General features: G+C 34.7%; 1 protein-coding gene and 1 pseudogene across 13 annotated transcripts in view; one reads left to right on the top strand and one right to left on the bottom strand.

Moving 5' to 3' along the window:
- Window positions 1-21,177, bottom strand: part of LOC145303663 (protein still life, isoforms C/SIF type 2-like) — a 1,026,311-nt gene that overhangs the window by 473,925 nt on the left and 531,209 nt on the right. The gene's annotated exons all lie outside the window — the stretch shown is intronic.
- LOC145240427 (5S ribosomal RNA) lies at window positions 19,346-19,462 on the top strand (annotated as a pseudogene).

The following is a 21,177-nucleotide window of genomic DNA, read 5'->3' as shown; positions in this document are numbered from 1 at the left end:
AGCTGGCACAGAGCACAGCATTTTTCGCCATTTGTCAGAAACATCGCTCATTAAATGTGAGGACTGAATGACAAAATAGGGGAGGGATTATTAAACTTCTTCCTTATTCCTTTAGTCCTCACATTCTGCCAATGAAGTTTCTGACAAAGGGAAAATAATTACTTTTCTGAATTTTTAAGACGAGGTTTGATTGTCTGTACTATTTGGATTCTTTGGACTACGGTTATCATCTTGAGTGCCATTTTCACAGCATTTCACTTGATGTAACTCCCAACCTTCTTCGGATGTATCTTTTCAAACTCGGGGATCTTTCTGTTGAACTTGGGAATCTGCACAGAATACCAAGGACTTCATCTGATATACTTAGTAAAATTCACTTGCAAAGTGACACTCTTCTTGGTGTTGGCAGTTCAATCCTCAGTGTGGGCGAAACTCAAAATACAATTGAGAATTACTTACTTCTACTCAATCCTGGGTGCAAAACAAGTGCATGCTACCTGGATTAAGTAAACGGTTCCGTTCGAAATTCGTTGCAGATTCTCGAGTTTAGAAAAACACACCTGAAGAAGATCGGAGGTTACATCAACATTAGCTCGTTAATGGAGTACCATTAGTATTTATGTTAACAATAAGATATCGTTTACACACGGCCAAATAAATAGGAGCAATGATTATCGAATATATATATATATATATATATATATATATATATATATATATATATACATATATATATGTATATATATATTTCTGTAGAAATATATTTTCTTATTATATATTAATCCTTCTATAAGAAGCTCAATGTAATTACAGAGCAATATAGAGAATAAATGACAAAAGGTTATATTCCGAAATTCATGATCTTGACCATCTTATAATTTATTCCTTTAATTCAGTTGACTTATACAATTCTTGACAGTATTTGTTTCGTAGCGCAAAATCAATCACTTAATTATTATATCAATCAGTGAATCTATTATGCCCTTAACTCATCAGAAAAAATAACAACGATCAATCCGTCAAAAGGAATTGAAATGTGATTTGACAGGGTAAAAATCCGAAAATTGGAAGAGAAGCTGTAAAATACCTTTATATTTTTCCATTAAGCCATATTGAATTTTTATCAAACAAAGTCATTAAACCCAACTATTCGTACCAACAATTATATATATATATATATATATATATATATATATATATATATATATATATATATGTGTATATGTATGCGTGTGTGTCTCTCTTTTCTTCAGTTAAGCACTGTGGTCAGTAAAATCGCCAACTGTCATTAGCCAAACAGTATGTGGATGATTTTATATATAATTAATCATAATAAATATCCCCATATATATGTTTCATCTTACTCAAGAATCACCAGTGGGGCTAGGTGTAATTTTACCACTGGTCACAGAATCTTAACTGTGGGCTAAAGTCGCCTTTGACTTCTATTTGACATGCACACATGCATACGCATACATACGCATACACACCCGTACAAATAATGCCTACTAGACACTATCTTCGAGTGTCTAAGGTCTCTCTGTACAGGGGTTTGTCAGGATAACCTGGCGTGAAGCTACTTCCTCCTACAAGTAAACTCTTATCAAATATCCATATTAAAGTATTCGAAGCTCAAATAATGTTGTCTCAAGTATCAGCGTTAAGCTAGATACTCCACCAGACCAGATGAATTCTTACCCTGGAATAGGGAAAGACCAAGAGACAACAAGAAAAATATACTATAACATATTAAACCGGTTAATTGGGTTAGGGAAACTGAATGTTCTGCTCTCCTTTAGTAACCCAAAAATTGAGAGGTAAGAGAGAAACTTCTGGAACACTCGGATATTTATAAGGATCAACAGTTATCCGCAGGAAGTGACCTTTTGATTTCTGAGCTTTTACACTAAAGTGTGTGTGTTTTTGTGTGTGTGTGTGTGTGTGTGTGTGTGTGAGAGAGAGAGAGAGAGAATGTGTGAGAGAGAGAGAGAGAGAATGTGTGTGTGAGAGAGAGAGAGAGAGAGAGAAGAGGAGGGAGATGGAGATGAAACATGCTTTAGAAAGAAAACAGTTTTCCTCCTCTGCCGCCAAAGAAAGAGCTGAAACTAATTTGTTGCCAGTCAAATTCAAATGATAAAATACAAAGCAATACAAGATTTTTTTTGTGTGTGGTTGTTCTCGTAATTGTTTAGAGCACTCCTTTTCATACATGGTTCAATTAAGACTGTGGTTCAACATCTTCCCCCGCTCCCCCTCTCTTACAAAATCCTGTTTCCCTTTTTATTCTTTTATATCGCTAACCAACCCTTCCTATCACCAACTTTTAGATTTTTGATGATTTTAGTTTTCCTTATCTTGTCTATGATTTTATACAAAACTTCTGATAACACACACACACACACACACACACACACACACACACACACACATATATATCTGTTCTTGTTGAATTTATGTAACCACCTCATTTATCCAGAGAGAGAGAGAGAGAGAGATGGTGGAAAGCTGGAGAAGGGGAAATTGTTGCAGGCAACAGATAATAAAGACCCGATGAGTCTGTAGTCTTTATTATTATTATTATTATTATTATTATTATTATTATCATCATCATTGTTGTTGTTGCTGTTGTTTTAGTTTTTTCTTCTTCTTCCTCTTGATATCTAAATTGGAATTAATACTTCCATCTCTACTTTGTCCCTCTGGAGAAAATGTAATTCGCTCTGGAAACTAAGATATATTGGAAATGCAAAAAAAAAAAAAAAAAAAAAAAAAAAAAAAAACACACACATACACATACACAAAATAAAAATTTAAAAAAAAACACAAAAACAAAAAAAAACAACGTTTTTTTTACTCAATTTAGCTTCTCGGCTTCATTTGGTTTTTCATTTATTACAACAAAAAGAAAAAAGAGGATCAAACGCGATGCTCTTCAGTCAAGAAGCCGATACATCAACTTACAAACAATATAAACAATTCGTTTCTTGGCCTCCGAGGATTTGAAATCAACTATTTAAAACACAATGAAGCATTAATTCAACGGAACATAAAGATATTAATTATCACGTAGCGAGACGAATATAATGCACGACCCCAATAAATAAATTGGAAGATAAATGAAAGATTCGCATTACAATCAAAACACACACACACACACACACATTATATATATATATATATATATATATATATATATATATATATATATATATATATATATATATATATAAACACATAATATTTTTTCAATAAATATTAAGAATTTTTTATATCTATAGAGACTAGTGTATCATGCTTATGTAAACACCTGATGAACCGGAGATTAAAATCCAATCAGCAAAGGCAATTTTGGCTTTGTGGAGTGTTTTTCCTCTCAGCAACTTGCAATTAACATTTAAATGAAGTGAACTTAGTCATTTGTGAAGCGGACTATCATAATCAGTGGCCATTAGAGTATTGAACAAATATGAAGTTTGGAATATATATATTTCGGATTACCTTTGAAAGAGTCTTCATCCAAGCTGCAAATTTATTCCCCGTTCATGTTTAGTTTTTCTACACCTACACTTTCCCAGTCATTGTTTTAAAGGACAAATATAATTTTGCAATTTATGACTATAATAATTTGCGGTTTCATTTAATGCCGTAATCAGGAACTTTTAGCATTGCTACAAATATAATTTGCTGATTTCTTTCTGTCCTCTGATAGCAAGAATAGCATTCTTTGAAATTACACAGAATAAGAACTTTGAAAATTGTTTTTTGGAGTATTCGGTTGAACAATAAATTTAATTGTAAATTTCAGCTTACAGTTTTAATTTTTATCTTATATAAATGACAAAAAGTCTATATTCTAAATTTCAAGATGTTGCCCATCTTATTGTTTATTTCTTTCAGCCTGTTAACTGTTGAATTCTTGACATCATCTGTTTCGTAGCGCAGAATCATTTTTGTAATTATTATTTCAATTTATGAATCTATTCTGCTCTGACTCATCAGAAGAATATTAAGGAATCCAGTTAAAAAAAAATAAAGGAAAGAGTAGTTGCAATCATATTTTGTTTAATTCCGCCATGTTTCAATAATCAAAATAAACATATTCATTCAACCATAGAGTATGCTTTTCACACTTTCATTTCAATTTTCATTTTCAATTTAATTGCTAATAAGTAAAATTTATAATTAACCATATCTATTTTGCTAATAACATTTCCTCCGATGAGATGAACCATTCATTAAAAATTGATGGATTAAGGAATTAACATTAAAAATTATTTGTACTCATTTGTCAAATAATAAATTTTGTTGTGAATCTACATAATTTAATTCAGAATTTTTATTTATATTACTGCTCTATTTTGCATATTGAGTTTTTTTATCTGCTTGCGATTATCTTATAAATATCTGTATCTGTTCTATTATATTATAGGTTCCGAAATGGCTGAGCCTATCTTTTGCAAATTTCACGCAAAGCTAATATATATGTCTGGCAGTGTTCTTAGATATGTTTTGTACAGAAATTCATCTGATAAGTATCAGTCATCAAAAAACTCCAATCTTACATAAGCTTTTTTTCTCTTATAGATAAAAAAGAATAATTTTTAATGAGACTATTTTACTTTGCATCGTCAAAGGAAATTATAAAATTTCAGCCAATCATTTCTTCTTTAAAAAAAAAACAAAACAGTTTTATAGATCGAATGTTACCCTGTTCAAGACCGAGTGTACCTCACCATTATATTTTCATTTTTGTTCTTATTAATGAGTTCAATTTACGAGAAAAGAAGAGGTACCATTTAAAATCGTTGCAAATCATTTCTTTGTTTGCATATTTTAAAACTAAACATTAATTAGAAATGATTTTTCCACGGCATGCATCGTCAAGTCCAAATATCAGCTGATGTGATATTGTAAACAAACACAGACGAAATTTGATGAACAATATTATCACTATTATTTTGTTATTTTTTATTTTTTTGTGAATTAGTCCACTGGGCAAATTATTCCTCGTAATATATAATCTATATATATAAAAGGCAAAAGTGGCGTGCACGTTTTTGTATGTATAGCAAGGGCTTTTTTCGTGGGGGTTCTTGGGGTGGGGTACTATATTTTAGAATTTTTTATATACTCCCTAGATTGTAATATCTACAATTTGCGAACGGAGATCGTCTATATCTTTTATTTGACCACCTTTTACAAAATTCATGCTATTTCATTCTGTCACGTGTTTGTTCGGCATTTTCATATAAAAGCGAAACTAATCAAAAGCAAAGCCGTCAGCAGCCTTTCGTGCCAGGACATTTGATGAATGTGGGGAAAACCCTTCATATCAGACAATTGCTATTCATTTGAGAGCTCCCCGTTTTCCGGGGGAGCTTGTTTCCCCAACATTGTGCGGAAACAAATGAAATGGTCGAGAGCTGAACTGGCGTTTAGGCAACGTTCATTTCTGCACCTGTGAGCAAGTCAACTTTTTGACTGACATCGCTAAATTGAATGCTTTTCACTTCTTATGGCCTCATAGTGTAGCGGTAAGACGTCATATTTTCTTTCACTTTCTTTTCCACCTTGTGTGATGGGTTCGAGCCTGCCTGACTACTAACACTATTTTTTCTTCTTTTACACCTCCAAACACCCGGGCAATGCCGGGTACCCCCGCTATATATAAAAGGCAAAACGGCTACACACGTTTTTGCATGTCCAGCAAAGGGTTTTTTCGTGGTGGTGGGGGGGTCTCGGGGTTAACTAAATATTAGAACTTTTTACATACTCCCTAGATTGTAATATCTACGATTTTCGAACGGTCGTCGTCTCTACATTTATTTTGAGGAAGTTTTTCTTTTTTTTTTAACCTGGTTTCCAGTGTTTGTTTGTCTTTTTCATATAAATAAAGTGAAACTGGATCGAATCAAATCAGCTTGCTGGCCTTCATGGCCAGCACATCTTGAAAGCAATCAGCTTTGATCAATACGGGGAAAACCCTTCATATCAGACAATTGCTATTCATTTGAGAGCTCCCTCTTTTTCGGGGGAAATTGGTTTCCCCAACATCGTGGGGAAACAAATAAATGAGACAGCAGAAAGCTGAACTGGCCTTCAGCCAACGTTTATGTCTGCACCTGCGTATTCACTTAGCAAGTTAACTTTTTGATTGACATTGCAAAATTTGAACGCTTTTTCACTTCCTATGGCCCCGTAGCGTAACGGTAAGATGTCACGTTTTCTTTCACTTTCTTTTCTGCCTTCACATCACAGGTTCGAGCCTGCCTGACTACTAACATTTTTGTTGCTTTTACACCTCCAAATATCCGGGTAACGCCGGGTAACCCCCGATAGTAATCAATAGAAGATTGATTCTATAATAATACAAACGAAATTTGCATAAATTAAAATATTATGTTTAAGCATATTCTACAATCCAGTAACACTGGGCTGTCAGCTAGTTGATACTAATATTTCTTTGGACTTTAAGTTTACAGTATTATATAATCTGTAATCCTACGGCAATTTAGTATTTCATTTAATCTCTCTCTCTCTCTCTCTCTCTCTCTCTCTCTCTCTCTCTCTCTCTCTCTCTCTCTCTCTCTCTCTCATATATAATTATATATATATATATATATTTGAATTCCAACTCTTACCTAAAGCATGTAATCGCCACAAATAAACAATAGAAAGTACACTAAATGCAACTATCCAGCCCTCAATTTAACCAACCATCATATCATAAATTCCATACCCAAAATTTTCAGGGAGTTTATATTAATTAAGTAGAAAGTATGTTAAAATACATTTAACTGCCAATATTTAACAATGCGCCCCCCCCCGGAAAAAAAACCCCTCAACAACCCTTCACCCTATCTAAACCCTCACTCTCCACCCTGACCAACACCCTTATTGCCAACACGGTCAACCCACTTAAAAAACTTAACCCCACACCAACTATCTTTTAATCCAGCTGACCAGTCTCCAAGATTCACACGCACGCTTCCTTCCTTCCTTTCTTTCCTCCCCTCTCCTTCTTTCATGCTACCCCCTCCTTTTAATGCATTTTTTCTCTACCCCTTTCTATCTTCCTATTTATATATTCTTATTTCTTCATATATTTCCCCTACCATACAGAAAAATATTTGCTGAAACGATCGTAATGGACTAAGTTAACATTTGAGGTTGTAAAATAAAAACATATCCAGCTCTACTAATGTATTGAGCACTTTTTATCCTGTTTCTACCACTTTTATCTCCGAGTTCATATATATATATATATATATATATATATATATATATATATATATATATATATATATATATTTTTAATTATCCACTGACACGTGTTTCGTCGTCTACAACTCATCAGAATGGCTGAATCTAGCGAGATTCGAAATCGGGACCCCATGGTAAGAAGCCTTACCCCTCGTCCACCTCGCTGACTGTTCGGATATATCGCAATTTACGTATATGTTATTTGTTTTTGTTTTTGCAATACGTCTTGAATGAATTCAATTATTTACGAATATATATATATATATATATATATATATATATATATACATATATATATATATGTGTGTGTGTGTGTGTGTGTGTGTGTGTTACCACACAGAGTGATAATTATCATCGATTCAATAGAACCTTGAGATTTATTTCTATATATGTTATTATTCATCAACACATTCGAGCTTGAACACAGACTCTTTGTGCATTTCAATTGGTAAACCCTTTTTTATTTGACTCAGTTGTTCAAAGTTTATTTAACTCGTACCAGAAAGCCATTATAACCAATCAATATTGTCCCTTTTGGTCGCCCATACTAATGCAAAGTGTTCCTTGACCATCTATTCATTGAAACATGTAGAAGCAGTTTTGTGTTAGCTTATGCTGCTGTGTCCATTCTCTGCTTGGTAGTATAAAAGTGAAAACCAGGGTTTTGTTTTGTTGTTGTTTTTTTTTTATTCTGGCAGTGTAAAGTGTAAAATGGCCACTGGTCATTGTCTGGCCATGATTTTTCAATTGGTTTTATGCCAGAAATCAAACAAGGACATCACATACTTTTACGTTATATAGTTTTTGATCATTCATTCCCTACAATATTTCATCCATTACAACAACGACCATATAAACGAATGAGGATACCCAGATAAAACATTCAGAACAGCAATACTTCTGAATATGAATTCGATCCGTCATCGCTAGCAAGTACCTGGTCCATGCAGATCACAATGAACAGATCAGAGATATCTGCTTTGCTTGTATCTGCAGATTAATATTGGTCCTCAGCTTGCAAGGTGATTGTGTCTTATATGCAATACCAAGATCTTATGTAGGGCATGAAAAGAAACTGGAATCTTGGGAAGATCTCCATCATCCTTGTAATTATAAGAGCAATTAAGAAGAACAGTTGGAAATAAATCATAGACCATCCACTATGTATATGCAATTCCTACAGTTAGATACCTTGAAAACGGAGCTATTAAACCTGGCATATGATATGGGACAAGAAGAAGAAGAAGAAGAAAAAGAAGAAGAAGGAGAAGAAGAAATAAGCAACCTTAGTAAGTGTCTCCAATTATGCTGGATTAAACAAAGTTGAGAGGAAAAACGATAAGAAATACAAAGATATTATGTACGACATGAAAAGAAATTGGAATCTTAGGAAGATCTCCATCATTCCAGTCATTATAGGAACAATCATGTTCACGAAAAACAATTTGGAAAAACTACCTGGCAAATATACCCGGTGAACCAAGTGTAAGAGAGGTACAAACTGTTGCACTTAAAGAGACGGTTAGATCTTTACAAAAAGTTATCTCAGTTGGAAAGAGTGAGATAATGGGTGAATTTACTTGCATCTGGCAGGATGCTAAATCCCGAGTTAGAGCAAAACAAGAAAATTATCTGGTATGCGAAAAAATAAGATTTTACTCATTTGGAAATGAATTGTTCCCAATTTAAATAAGCCTCTATGCATATATTTAACTGCTCAATGATCATTGCGTTTATGTTAAACCTAGAACAAGTCTAACATGGGCTGTTTGGTTTGGTTGTTTTGTTTTATGACATATCAACGGTTTTCAGGTTATTTGATGCCAAATACAGTCATTTTGGTAAAAAGTTTATGCTACAATTTCTTTATATTTTAAAATTCCGTACTTTGGGGTAATTGCGCCAAGTCCGGGGTAATTGCGCCAACTGGCTAAAAGTGCTCTTCTGGCAACCATGCATATAACAAGCACTTTTTTTTTAGTTAGCGCAATTACCCCTGGATTTGGCGTAATTACTCCAAAGTATGGTATTTATTCATGGTATTTGCTTTGGTTGTTTCGCCTTATGGCATATCAAGACTTTTCAGGTTATTTAGTGTTGAATTCAGTAATTTTTGGAAAAAAAAAAAAAAAATTATGCTTCAAGTTCTTTATATCTTCAAATATTTATTCATGGTGTTTTGTAGAGGAAAATTGTTTTTGTTTTTAACCTTGCAAGACATGATTGAGTTTTGCAAAGGGAAATGTAAAACAATAGCATTAATGCTTGGTGCATTTTAGGTCAGGAAGTTGGTATCTTCAGACAGCCTAATCTGGTAGCAGCATACTGACATAGTCAAGCTATTTTCTTTTCAGACTTGACCGCAATCGTTGTATTCATTTCCTTTTACTGATTTCTTAGGGTTTTTTTACCATTTGACCATTACTAATTGCTGTGGCTAATGATACACTACCTGAAAGTACTTCGGTTCAAGCTCCTCAGCCTACCATTCAGAAGTAATATGAATTGGAACAAATATAATGAGGTCATTATCGAGACCGCTGCGAAGAAGATGGGCTCCCTCTACTGTAATAGAAGCTTATTTACATCTAAGTGTATCCTGTACCTCTACAAAGCCACTATTCGCCCATGCAACACCTGGGCTGGTGCATCTGCCACAAGTCTATCACTCTTAGACAGCGTTAAAAAAAAAAGTTGCCAACCGAAAAGGTCCCACACTAGTAATCAAACGCCAACCTCTGTCCCATCGCCGACATGTTGCATCCCTGTGTATGTTTTACAAGTATTTTAATGGGATGTGCTCTGACGAACTCAAATTGCTTGTACTCCCGTTGACGTAAATACTCCCGACTAACCTGACAAGCAAAAAAATCCCACCCCTACACTCTAGAGATCCCTAGATCCCGAAAAAACATACCCAAATAGTTTCTTCCCTCAAACTGTTAGACTTCGAAATTCCCTTCTGGGTTCTTGCTTCTCTGACTGTACTGACATACAGAAGTTAAAGTGTAATGTGAACAGATATCTCGCTGCTCAACTCCCTACATAATATCCGTGTGAAATTTGGCCCCAAATAGTAGTTTTGTATATCAAGGTGGCAGTGTCTTGTTTAGGGTGAAATAACAGTAAAAAAAAAAAAAAAACATTTATGTTTATGTTCAAGCCATCAAATCTCTAATGCTTTCTCCATTCATTTTGTCTCTTGAACAAGTATAATTTTGTAGATTAGTGGCCATGGAAAGGCTTTAGTGTTTAATCTCTTCTATTTGACCCATAATTAGAGGGTGCTTAATTAGCTTAATGGATATCACCACAGCCTATGAAATCGGCTATGCTGAATTAAAACCAAATTGAATCTATTGCAGATATTTAAGAACTAATGCTGTAATAGAAGGTATTAACTCCCGATTTATTTCCCCTGTCATGGGTGAAATAGCAACTTGTGTTCAATTAACTGCATACAAGGATTCATTAACTATAAGTGTTGTGCTTTGGGAATTTTTGAGATGAAGACCAATACTTTGAATTATTTAGATTATTCAACTACTGTTCTCACCTTGAGTTTTTTCATAACATTTCGGACGATGTAACCTTTGACCTTCTTCAGGTGAACGTTTTTGAACTTGAGAATTTTTAATTTGAATTCAGGAACCTTTTATAGAATTTAAAATGGAAGTGTGTAGGTGTATGGGGGGTGAGATTGCTTAGTTTCTGTTAGTCATGAGCAGGTACAAATATATATTTTATATTATTATTCTTAAATATTACCGCCAAGAGTAAAAATTGAACATTCAACTACTAGAAGATTGCCAATTTGAACTGATTGTTAACCAATGCCTTTATCCATTGCGTCACGTTTCGATGCAAATTAAATGAAGAGATTAGGAAGTGAACCTTAAGTTTACTTCTGGCAGCTTCGTAGTTCTCACTTTTTATTATTATGAACGATGTTTCTGACAAAAGGGAAAGAATTACTGTTTTCTGGGTCATCATTTATCCATCTAACACTAATTGTTAGCGAGTTTTTAAACTTGAAGTAGTATTTTTTTTAGCTCCTTACATCAAGCAGCTTCATGACTTGTCTAGAGCAATTTCCATTAAATATATGAATAATAAGGTGTTCAATTTGAAATTCCGTATAGGTTCAAGAGTTCCATAAAAAAGATGCAGCTGATAATAATGGGAGGTTATGTGGGCTGAAACGTTGTGAAAGTACAAGTATCAACATCGATACTGTTGAACTTGTCTGACCTTTTACTTTTGTTGTTTCATAACGAAATCAATGGGGGGGGGAAAAAGCACCTGCTTTTTGATAAATCCGATTTTCACAAAATCAAAATATCACAGAAAATACACAGTGGGTTAAAAAAAACTCCTCACATCTGGCAGTATCCTATATCTCCTTGACCTATCATTCACCCATGCATGCAGTACTGTTACCACAAACAAACTTCTTCCTCTTGGACATGATGCAAAAAAAAAAAAAAAAAATTCTATCCTAGTAGGTCCCAAACTGTCTACCAAGCTCCAGCTCCTGTTGCATCACCACAGTTTTGCATCATAGTCGTTGTGTTTTTGTCTTACTGCACTCGTACTCCCGACCCGCATGACTAACAGTAAAAGCACATCCTTTCATCGTAGAGGTTCCTAGATTCTTTACTCGAACCAATTGTCTATGAAATTCCGTCTCTGCTCCCCATTTCCTTCGACCGTACCAACATGCAAAAATTTAAACGTAATGTGAACAAACATCTGATTGTTCAGCTCCTCACCCATTTTACCCATACTCCAGTAACCCCTTATGCTTCAGTGAGAATATGGCTTGGCGGAGGGTGGGGGGTAAAAGTTAAACAACAAAAAAGATACCATAATAGACTCTCTCTCTCCATATATATATATATATATATATATATATATATATAAAATCTACATAAGTTTTAAAGCGATAAAAATAACACTTAATATGATCTAGGATTTCGTGGGGTAACGGTTAATGCACCAGACCATAATACACATGATCTCCGGTTCGATTCCTAGAAACAGTCAAGCTAAGATCTCGAAATATGCATCTGTAGATTACTGTTTGATAAGTAATATAAAACAAATAAATAAATAATTAAATATATATATATATATATATATATATATATATATATATATTCTCTATCCTCCATTATTTAAATCATTCCGTTCTTCTCGCCTTTTCTTATTTCCCCCTTCATTTACATCATTTTTTCTTCTTCCACCATCTGAAATATTGATGTACAAACATTCAAGATCCTCAGAGTTTTATGATTATAGAGATAATAGACAATTTGCGACATTTTAGACACCCTATTTATGCTACTAAGTGCCATTGTGTTCTACGTGTGTAGTAAACATTGCATCTCAATAATGAGTCTCTTCTGAATAAAATCTAACTCAACATTACAGATAGATATAGTCTTATCAATATTCAAATAAGACAATAATTCTCTGTGATTTAGGCATTTTTTTTTTTTTTGTTTTTCAAACATTTTTTTTTTTTTTTCGGAATCTAACATTTCCAGTTGTATTAAATCGGCATTTATATTTGGTGGAATGTGCTCTTTTTCTCGGGAATATTCTTCAATTATTTTTCGTTTCTTTTTTTTTTTTTTTTGGTTTTCGCTGAAGAAATGATAAAAGACAATCAGGAGAGAATATTCTAGTAAAATAACATTTTTTCTTGTTCTAACTTGGAAATGGTTTCCCAGTTTCAATTTTAAAAGTTACCTAAAGCATATTTCGTCATGACAAGCTTATACTCCATGTTTAGGTTGATATATATATATATATATATATATGTTGCAATACTTTTGGTATCGATAAAAGAGTATGACTCCAACAAACTGGAAGGTTCTATTTATAGACAGGGATGATAGGAACTGACCAATCAAATAGAAGTACGCTTTGCTACCGACCAATCAGAAATCAAAATCACTCCATTAAATATACTGGACATTTTAGAATTCGGGCACATACTTTAGGTTCTTCATACTAGAAGGAACTTTGGTTTTCAAGATTTCTTCAGATTGGCTACCTACCGGGAAATCTTCATCTTCGTCTGCAAGCTTTTTATGATTTAAAGTTTCTTTGGATTTATACTGCCATTTTGTTTGGAGCAACATTTGTCAGTAAAATTATGGTACGTTAAATTCCAATGACTGAGTCTTTATTTATTAGTTTTTTTTATTTTCCAAACTTCAAAGCATCTCAATATAACTTGACAATTGCTCCGCACACAAATAACCTGGAATAAACAGGATGTTTTATTCATGCAGCTCACCAAAAGATCTCCTTTTGGAAGAAAATCTACAACAAAAGGAAAACATGCATTTTACATAGAACTTAGTTCCTTCAAGGAACCAAGGATTCCTACATTGTCAATTAGCTATTTGTAATTATATACACATACATACAGAACTTGGATGCCTGTTGGACACTGCCCTTCAGTTTGTAAGGTCTTTCTGTACAGGGGTTTATCAGGATAACCTGGTATGAGGATACTTCACCCTACAAGTAAACCCCTATTAAATATTCTACATCACATAGTATTCATGGCCCAAATAAGATCTTCTGATTGAAGGTTCAATCCTCAGTGTGGGCGACCGGAAAATACAATTGCAAATTACTTAGGACCTCTATCTGTTACGTTGTGTGTATGAATACATTCTATAACGACGTACATGTTGAACAGTGGAGTTTATCTTTTTCTGTATATTCACGTACGTGTAAATTCGTGTATGTATATACGTCGTATCATTTAGTTGATAGTCTAGTGTGTATAATTTGACATTTATGCAACAGTTCTAACAGGAAACGATTGACGTGGACGTATCGAAACAGTTGTAGACAAACAGTTCTTTTTAACAGATGTAAATAACAAAACACATACCTGAATTATTTACGAGTATTTATTTTTATAATCCGGCCAGCATCTCCAGAGATTACATGTTTTTACATCTTGGCTACCTGAAATGACGCCGCTTCCTGCATCATGAAAACCAACTCCCCTCTTGAGTCGTCCGTTCCCTCTGATGTCCAGCTGACGACTGCCTAGAATCTCCCCAAATCTACGTTTCATCACGTGTCTCATCACGTGTCTCAGACCAACAGCTGATGTAACCCCAATTTAGTTATTTGTTTATGCAAACCAAAATCATGTTTACATCTATTTTCTATTTTCACATTCCTTTTGCGATTTTATATTATATGTCAATCATTTTTTCCCAGTTTAATTGTTTATTTTTCTAATCATAATTGATCCAGCGACCTGCCGTCGCTCAAATCAATTAATAGTAATAATGTTTTGACCCTTGGCCCTGCTTGCTGTAGTTAACACAGATACTACGCTATGATCACAGCCCAAAGGGTCACAACATTAAATATGTAGTCATGGCTGATGGAACAAGAGCACGCTACCCCCGTGAAGTAAATAAAGGGTTCCGCTCGAAATTTTCTCCAAACTCTCGAGTTCGACAGAAACATTCCTGAGTTCGACAAGATACACCTGAAGAAGGTCGGGGGTTATATCAACCGAGACGTTGTGAAAATGACACTCAAGATGAGAACAGGAGTTCAAAGAATCCAAATAATAGAAATAACCAATCCTCATTTCAAAAATTCAGAAACGTCAAATTACTGTTTGGTTTTATTAATTTGGAATTTTATTGTCTTATTTTTACTGAGTTAATCAACATAGCATATTTGACCTGAAGAAAAGGGGAGAGTAGAAAATGCTAATTTTGTATTTTTTTCTTTTAATATTTAACTTTCTATTTCCTCCGATTCAAACAATATAACCTGTACTCAATGGAGGACTCAACGGATCACATTTTTCTTTTTGCTGTACGCACCTGTATATGCATATGGAGATAGAGAGAGAGAGAGAGAGAGAGAGAGAGAGAGAGAGAGAGAGAGAACAGAAAAAGGATATTTTTTTTAATTTTGTCTTTTTGCTTCTTTTAATATTAAAAAGTAGATTTGAAAACTCTCCTCTCCTTCCACTCCCATTCAATTAATTTAATTTAGTTCAAAGTTCAATGGGTGACCCAACGAATCACATTTATTTATACACATGCACGCATCATTTAGATTGTCATTATTGTCGTTATATTCACAACGTTTCGGATGATGTAAGCTCTAGCTTTCTTGGGGTGCGTTTTTGTGAAACTGTATAGATTTTTATCAATAACTAGTTAAGGCAAGGGCGGGCGGAGCCAGGAAATACCAAAGGTGTGTGTGGAGGGGGGTCCAAACTTTCGTAGCAAAAATTTTACAAAATACAATGTTTTGTTTCGTTTAAGTAAAGTTTCATTTTATTTTGTTCGTTTCTTATTATAGTTAGGGCAACCTAACAATTGCTATTAGTGCTCATTGAATGTGCTTATAACTTGAAATTAAAATATTTTGATTGATTTATGAGTTTTTTTTTATATAATTACTTTGTCAAATTACTTAACCTGATTAATAAACACAACTTTTGGGTTGCCTAATTATAACTTTTCATGTTTCATGGTTTTCTGTTAAGCCTTGGTACCTTTTGGTTGTAACTAAATAGGTATTCAAAGCAAAACGAAAAACGAACTTTTCTTCAGGTCAAATATGCTATGTTGATTAACTCAGTAAAAATAAGACAATAAAATTCCAAATTAATAAAACCAAGTTGAATGAAAAGTTTCATTTCGTTTTTGTACGAAAAAATGAAAATAAATTAGTAAATATTTGGAACGAAACGGAACAAATCCAACCTTGCAAAATTCCCTACAGATAGGTAAACTTTGAGGCGTTATGGTGAACTGGCAGGCAAAGTCGACTCACAAGCAGTAAATAACCCCCCCCCCACTCCAATTAGCAAGCAAATTATTTACAACAAGGCAAACGCCAGCCTGTCTATCTCTAGCTACCCTACTGGCACCTTAAATTAGGGAAAAAGATTTCGGTTGACTTCTCCAAGGGGGTCCAAAAAGCACAGAAAGCACGGCTTTATTTATGAAACTACTCTCCAAATACAACATAACTAGGGACGTTTGTTGTGATCTGCACCGACAAGACACTGGCTAACGATATCATATCTAATCCTGAAAAGTCATTAAACCTTATGTCTAATGGATCATCAAATACAGTAACAATAATCTGATAGACACACAAACCGAGAAATATATTTATCAACTACCCACAATGGGATGATCTGACACAAGGGTCGGAAAGTAGGTTTTTAAGCGCCAGCATCCTAGAGGGACATTACTCTAACCTGAAAAAAATACCTGGTCAGCCTCATAGGCATTTCCTGGTAGACGCTCTACAAGCAATTAGCAATAAATTAACCCTTTCTCAAATGGAGAAGGCAAAGCATGGGAGGGTGTATATAATATAATGGGGAGGGTGTATATAATATAAAACAATCATTTATTATACTAAAGCTGAGTCAATCAATGCAGCATATTTGACCTGTAGTTAAAGAAAGAGAAAGGGTAAAAAGATGCTAATTTTGTATTTTTGTTTTTAAATATTTAACTGGCTTTAGAAACTTTCTCTTTCCCCCGATTCAAACAGTTTAACCTGAGCTCAATGGATGACTCAATGGATCACATTTTTTTTCTGGTGTACGCATCTGTATATGCATACGCATATGCAGACAGAGAGGTAGAGAGAGAACAGAGATAGGATAATTTTTTAATTTTGGTCTTTTTGCTTATTTTATATTAAAACTTTTATATAATATAATTTTATCCTAGACGTCCACAAGACTAAGGTTATACCTCAACCAATAGGGAAAAAAGCGATTATAACAATGGTTTAGACTCTGTTGGCTTTGGTGTGTTTGTTTTTTGTTTGTATCATTCCTGATTTGTTAGCATTTTATTCTCCAATATCTTTCTATTAAGAATTCTTTCTACAAGGATATCAGTTGCTTGCCGACATCCCTAAGTGAAAGTGTTTCTGTGGAACGATCTGGATTCGAACTTGGCACACCCAGGTTGTCAGTTTGTATTGTTAACCAATGAACCACCGTTGACTCCTCGACTTTGGTGTAAGGGAAGCACCAACAAACATTCTCACTCAGGTGTATAGAATCTAAGTTTTTCTTGTAATGATTCAAATGGTGCCTTTGATTTTCATCCGGAACAAAAACCCCGAATGCCTGTCCAACTTTACACTTAACGGCATGCAAAACTTTTGAAGATGAGCATCATCACTGTCAGTTCTTTATGCAGTCGGTTGTCATGTTTCGTGGTGAAAAGAAAGGAAGCCAAATCATTTAGAAGAAATTCCTCACATAGTGTTTACTAATAATGGCCTGTTTCATCAGTTCACTGGATGCTGCAAGAATTCCACGATTGCCAAAAATCACCTCAGAACTTTATACAGTGAAAAAAAAAAATAAATAAAAATAAAGACGGGATGGCGAGATAAAAGACAACAAACTAAATAAATATGGATGCTGGGTAGTAAAAAACACACACACACACACACACACACACACACACACACACACACACACACACCTATATCTGTTAAAATAATCCATTCCGAAAACCAGATGCCAATGCATTACTTATTAATGCATGCAAGAGCACACACATATTTGCAACATGATTTGAGCAGAAGGCATACAAAAAGAAATTCATCCTTATTTCCTGCCAGAAAAAATACTTGCAATTTTCTCAAGAAAATTAATACCAGGTACACGATATGCATAATAGCTGTTGCACTAAAAAAATATTTCAAAGTTGCACTAGTGCATTAGTTATGTCTGTATGCCAAAAAAAAATGCAAGCCTGTATCAATCTCTGAGCAGGATACAGTGTATAAATAAGGGACCTTAATACGATTGCTGTTGTTTTGCCTGCATTATAGAGTCACTACTTATCAAGGCACGAAGGCCACTCAAGGATCAGGGTTAATGAGGGCCAGGTTAGACAACACTGTGATGATCGGTGATGGTGGAACTAGGGTAGGAATTAATTTAAGAGGATGGCTCATCAAGAACTTTACATTGGACTCGAAAACGGCAATGTTATAGTCAGCTCTGAGGTATTGCTCTACAGACGAGCGGTTTTGAGGAAAAACAGCCTTGCCCATCGAATTTTCATTTAGTTTTAGGCACAGATTGAGAGTAAAGGAAATTACTAATAGTGGTTGTAGCGATGTCTACTTAATTTTGGAACCTTTTGTTCATTTTTTTTTTCCTGGCATATCAACCCTTTGTAACATTACACATGTTTACACATGCAGACCCAACAAGATGTTGCCTTCAACAGAGAAAGTTGATTTATGTAACACGTAAATTAACATACGATTCCAAATTTTATTTGTAGTCAGATCAAAGACTAATTCTATTTCACTAATAGATGGTACCCTGGAAGATACTACCATTCCAAGAGTGAACCTAGGAATAATGGCAACTACATAAAGAGGTGTGACTCTAAAATTTGTCAAACTCTCAAATTATGCCTCACCACCGGATGTTCGCAACTCTCACTGGCTAGGTTTCATTTCCACACATCATCACACTTTGTACACATGCCTGATAGACCATTCCTTTGATCAACAGAACATTTTAACAGTTATCTCCCTTGAATTAAGATATAAGACTCCTATGTTAACTAGCGGGACCTGTGGAAATTCCACAACGGCATCTTTTATATATAATATATTGCTGCTGGCCAATCTGTGGACATTCAGCATGAATGGAGACCTGACGATATTATTGCACCTGTTTACAATGCCTCCCCACGGGACAGAGTTAGATACCAGGGTCGTTTTTTAATGTGGAGAAAAGGAACAAAAATAAAAATTGTCACAGTTGTGAAGGATTTCTCCTCCACTGAGAGAGAACAAGAAATTGAAGTGCAGCATCTGAAGAACAGATACTATACTTTGATCTTGACCTGAAGGCCAAGTATTTATCTAAGTAATCTGGATAATGTAATGCCAGAATATATCCTGCTATTACGGTTTATCTCAAATATCCTTATAGGAGTCTGTTAACATATTTCCATTGTATAGACAGCCAGCGCAAACAGAAACCCCACAATATCATTATACCCTCTTTAGACAGAACAGCACAATCATGTTGACATACTGGTTCTCATCAGATCACCAAAGTTAAGCAACATTGAGCCTGGTCAGTACCAGATGGGTGACCATTTGGGAAGGCTAGGTGCTGTATGTACCTTCTGGGAAGGTTGGATGTGGGGCCAGCACCCTCACCCCGAAAAAAGAACTCCTTGCTACAAAAGCATCTACAAAATTATGGATGGCCTATGCCCCTCCAGGGGCTCAAGGCTATGGACGGATGGATCTTTAGACAGAACAGATACTACTCTTGGATCCTAGCCAGAAGACTAAGAATGTATATTTTGGTTTCACGTATGGCCCAAAAGCACCATCATTTTTTTTTTTATTTAAAAATTTTTTTTTACGTTGCATCTTCAGTGATCGGGAGATCCTATTTATTAAAAAGGAGGATAGAAGGTAATAACATACTACGAACATTAAATTATATTTAGATAGTAATTTAATATTCATAGTATGTTATCACCTTTTTATCCTCCTTTTTAATAAATAGGATCGCCCGATCGAATAATTTATAATCTGGAAACCGTACGGCAAAGGTATTATTACAATATTAATATATAGATTCCTACAGTACTAAGCTTTTTAGAGTGATCACGCTGGCCTGTTGTTGTCGTTGTTTTTTATTTTTTTTCTTGCTGTTGTTGGTTATTGGCTGAGAAAACAATAATGACAATTTGGACAAGCTAACTTGTATCCAGAACTGGATTTGTCTAATGAGTAAACTAACTTTGGTAGCAAAAGTTGTCTTCCCTCGTGTGATAAGAAATTAGCGTAAGAGAAATACGGCGTCTTTTACAGAGCGCCAACATATTTTGTTAAATTAAAAGGCATATATACTTAGAGGCAGAAGATCTAGATAGGTTTCGCTTCTATTCATCATCACACTGCACACACATGCCTGATAGACTCTTCTCTTGGTCGACAAGACATTTTAACATAATAATGTTTTGTTTTTTTTACACAGGCATCACCACATTATCAAGGCCAAGAGGCCACTCAAGGATAAGGGTTAAAGAGTGTACAGTAGAAATTGAACAATAGTAATGAAAATTCGGTAAATTTGTTAACTTATATAGAACAGCTCATCAAGAACTTATTTACGTTAGACTTGAACACAACCATATTGTAGTCAGTCGGAAAGCAGGAAAACGGGAGACAATTCCACAGGCTACAGTTCTAAGAAAGAAGCTTTGTTCATGGAATCTACGTTTAGGTTTAGGCACAGATAAAAAGTGGGGGGGATTATTGATAGTGTTTTCAGCTAGACGAGGGTTTCTTGTGAAAGTTTAGCAAGGGGGACCATAGACTGAAGCTCAGTCGAACACTTTCCATGAAAATAACAATACAGCAGAGACAAACTCGCAACATCTCTTCTGTGAGATAGAGTTTGCAGGGAAGAGAAAAGGACATCCCCTACGAGGCTACAAAGTCTATTTTGAACTCTATTAAGGCAGGACAAGTCCTTTCTAGCAGCTCCTGCCCAGATGTGGCAACAGTACTCCATCCTTGGACGTACCTGGCTCTTATATAGATAGAGAATTGCATTAGAAGTGAGATATCTACTGGATCGATAGAAAGATCCCACCATTTTTCCAGCGGCCTTGGCAACAGATTTGATGCATGTGTTCCATTTAAGTGTGTAGGATTATTAATTTATCTCCCTTGTATTGACATATAAAATAATCTTAGAGTGATCTCCCTTGCCTGTTGTTAGTTTATGGCTATTAAAACAAGGGTGACGGCTTGGAAAAACGGATGTGAGTCAATAAATAGACTTAAGCAAACAAGTAAAAAAAAAAAAATTCATTG

Source organism: Euprymna scolopes, chromosome 19 (genome assembly GCF_053919585.1).
Source record: "Euprymna scolopes isolate OS-2025 chromosome 19, ASM5391958v1, whole genome shotgun sequence".
Lineage (NCBI taxonomy): Eukaryota > Metazoa > Mollusca > Cephalopoda > Sepiida > Sepiolidae > Euprymna > Euprymna scolopes.
The sequence above is the reverse complement of the archived record's forward strand: the minus strand, read 5'-3'. Positions and strand labels throughout refer to the sequence as shown.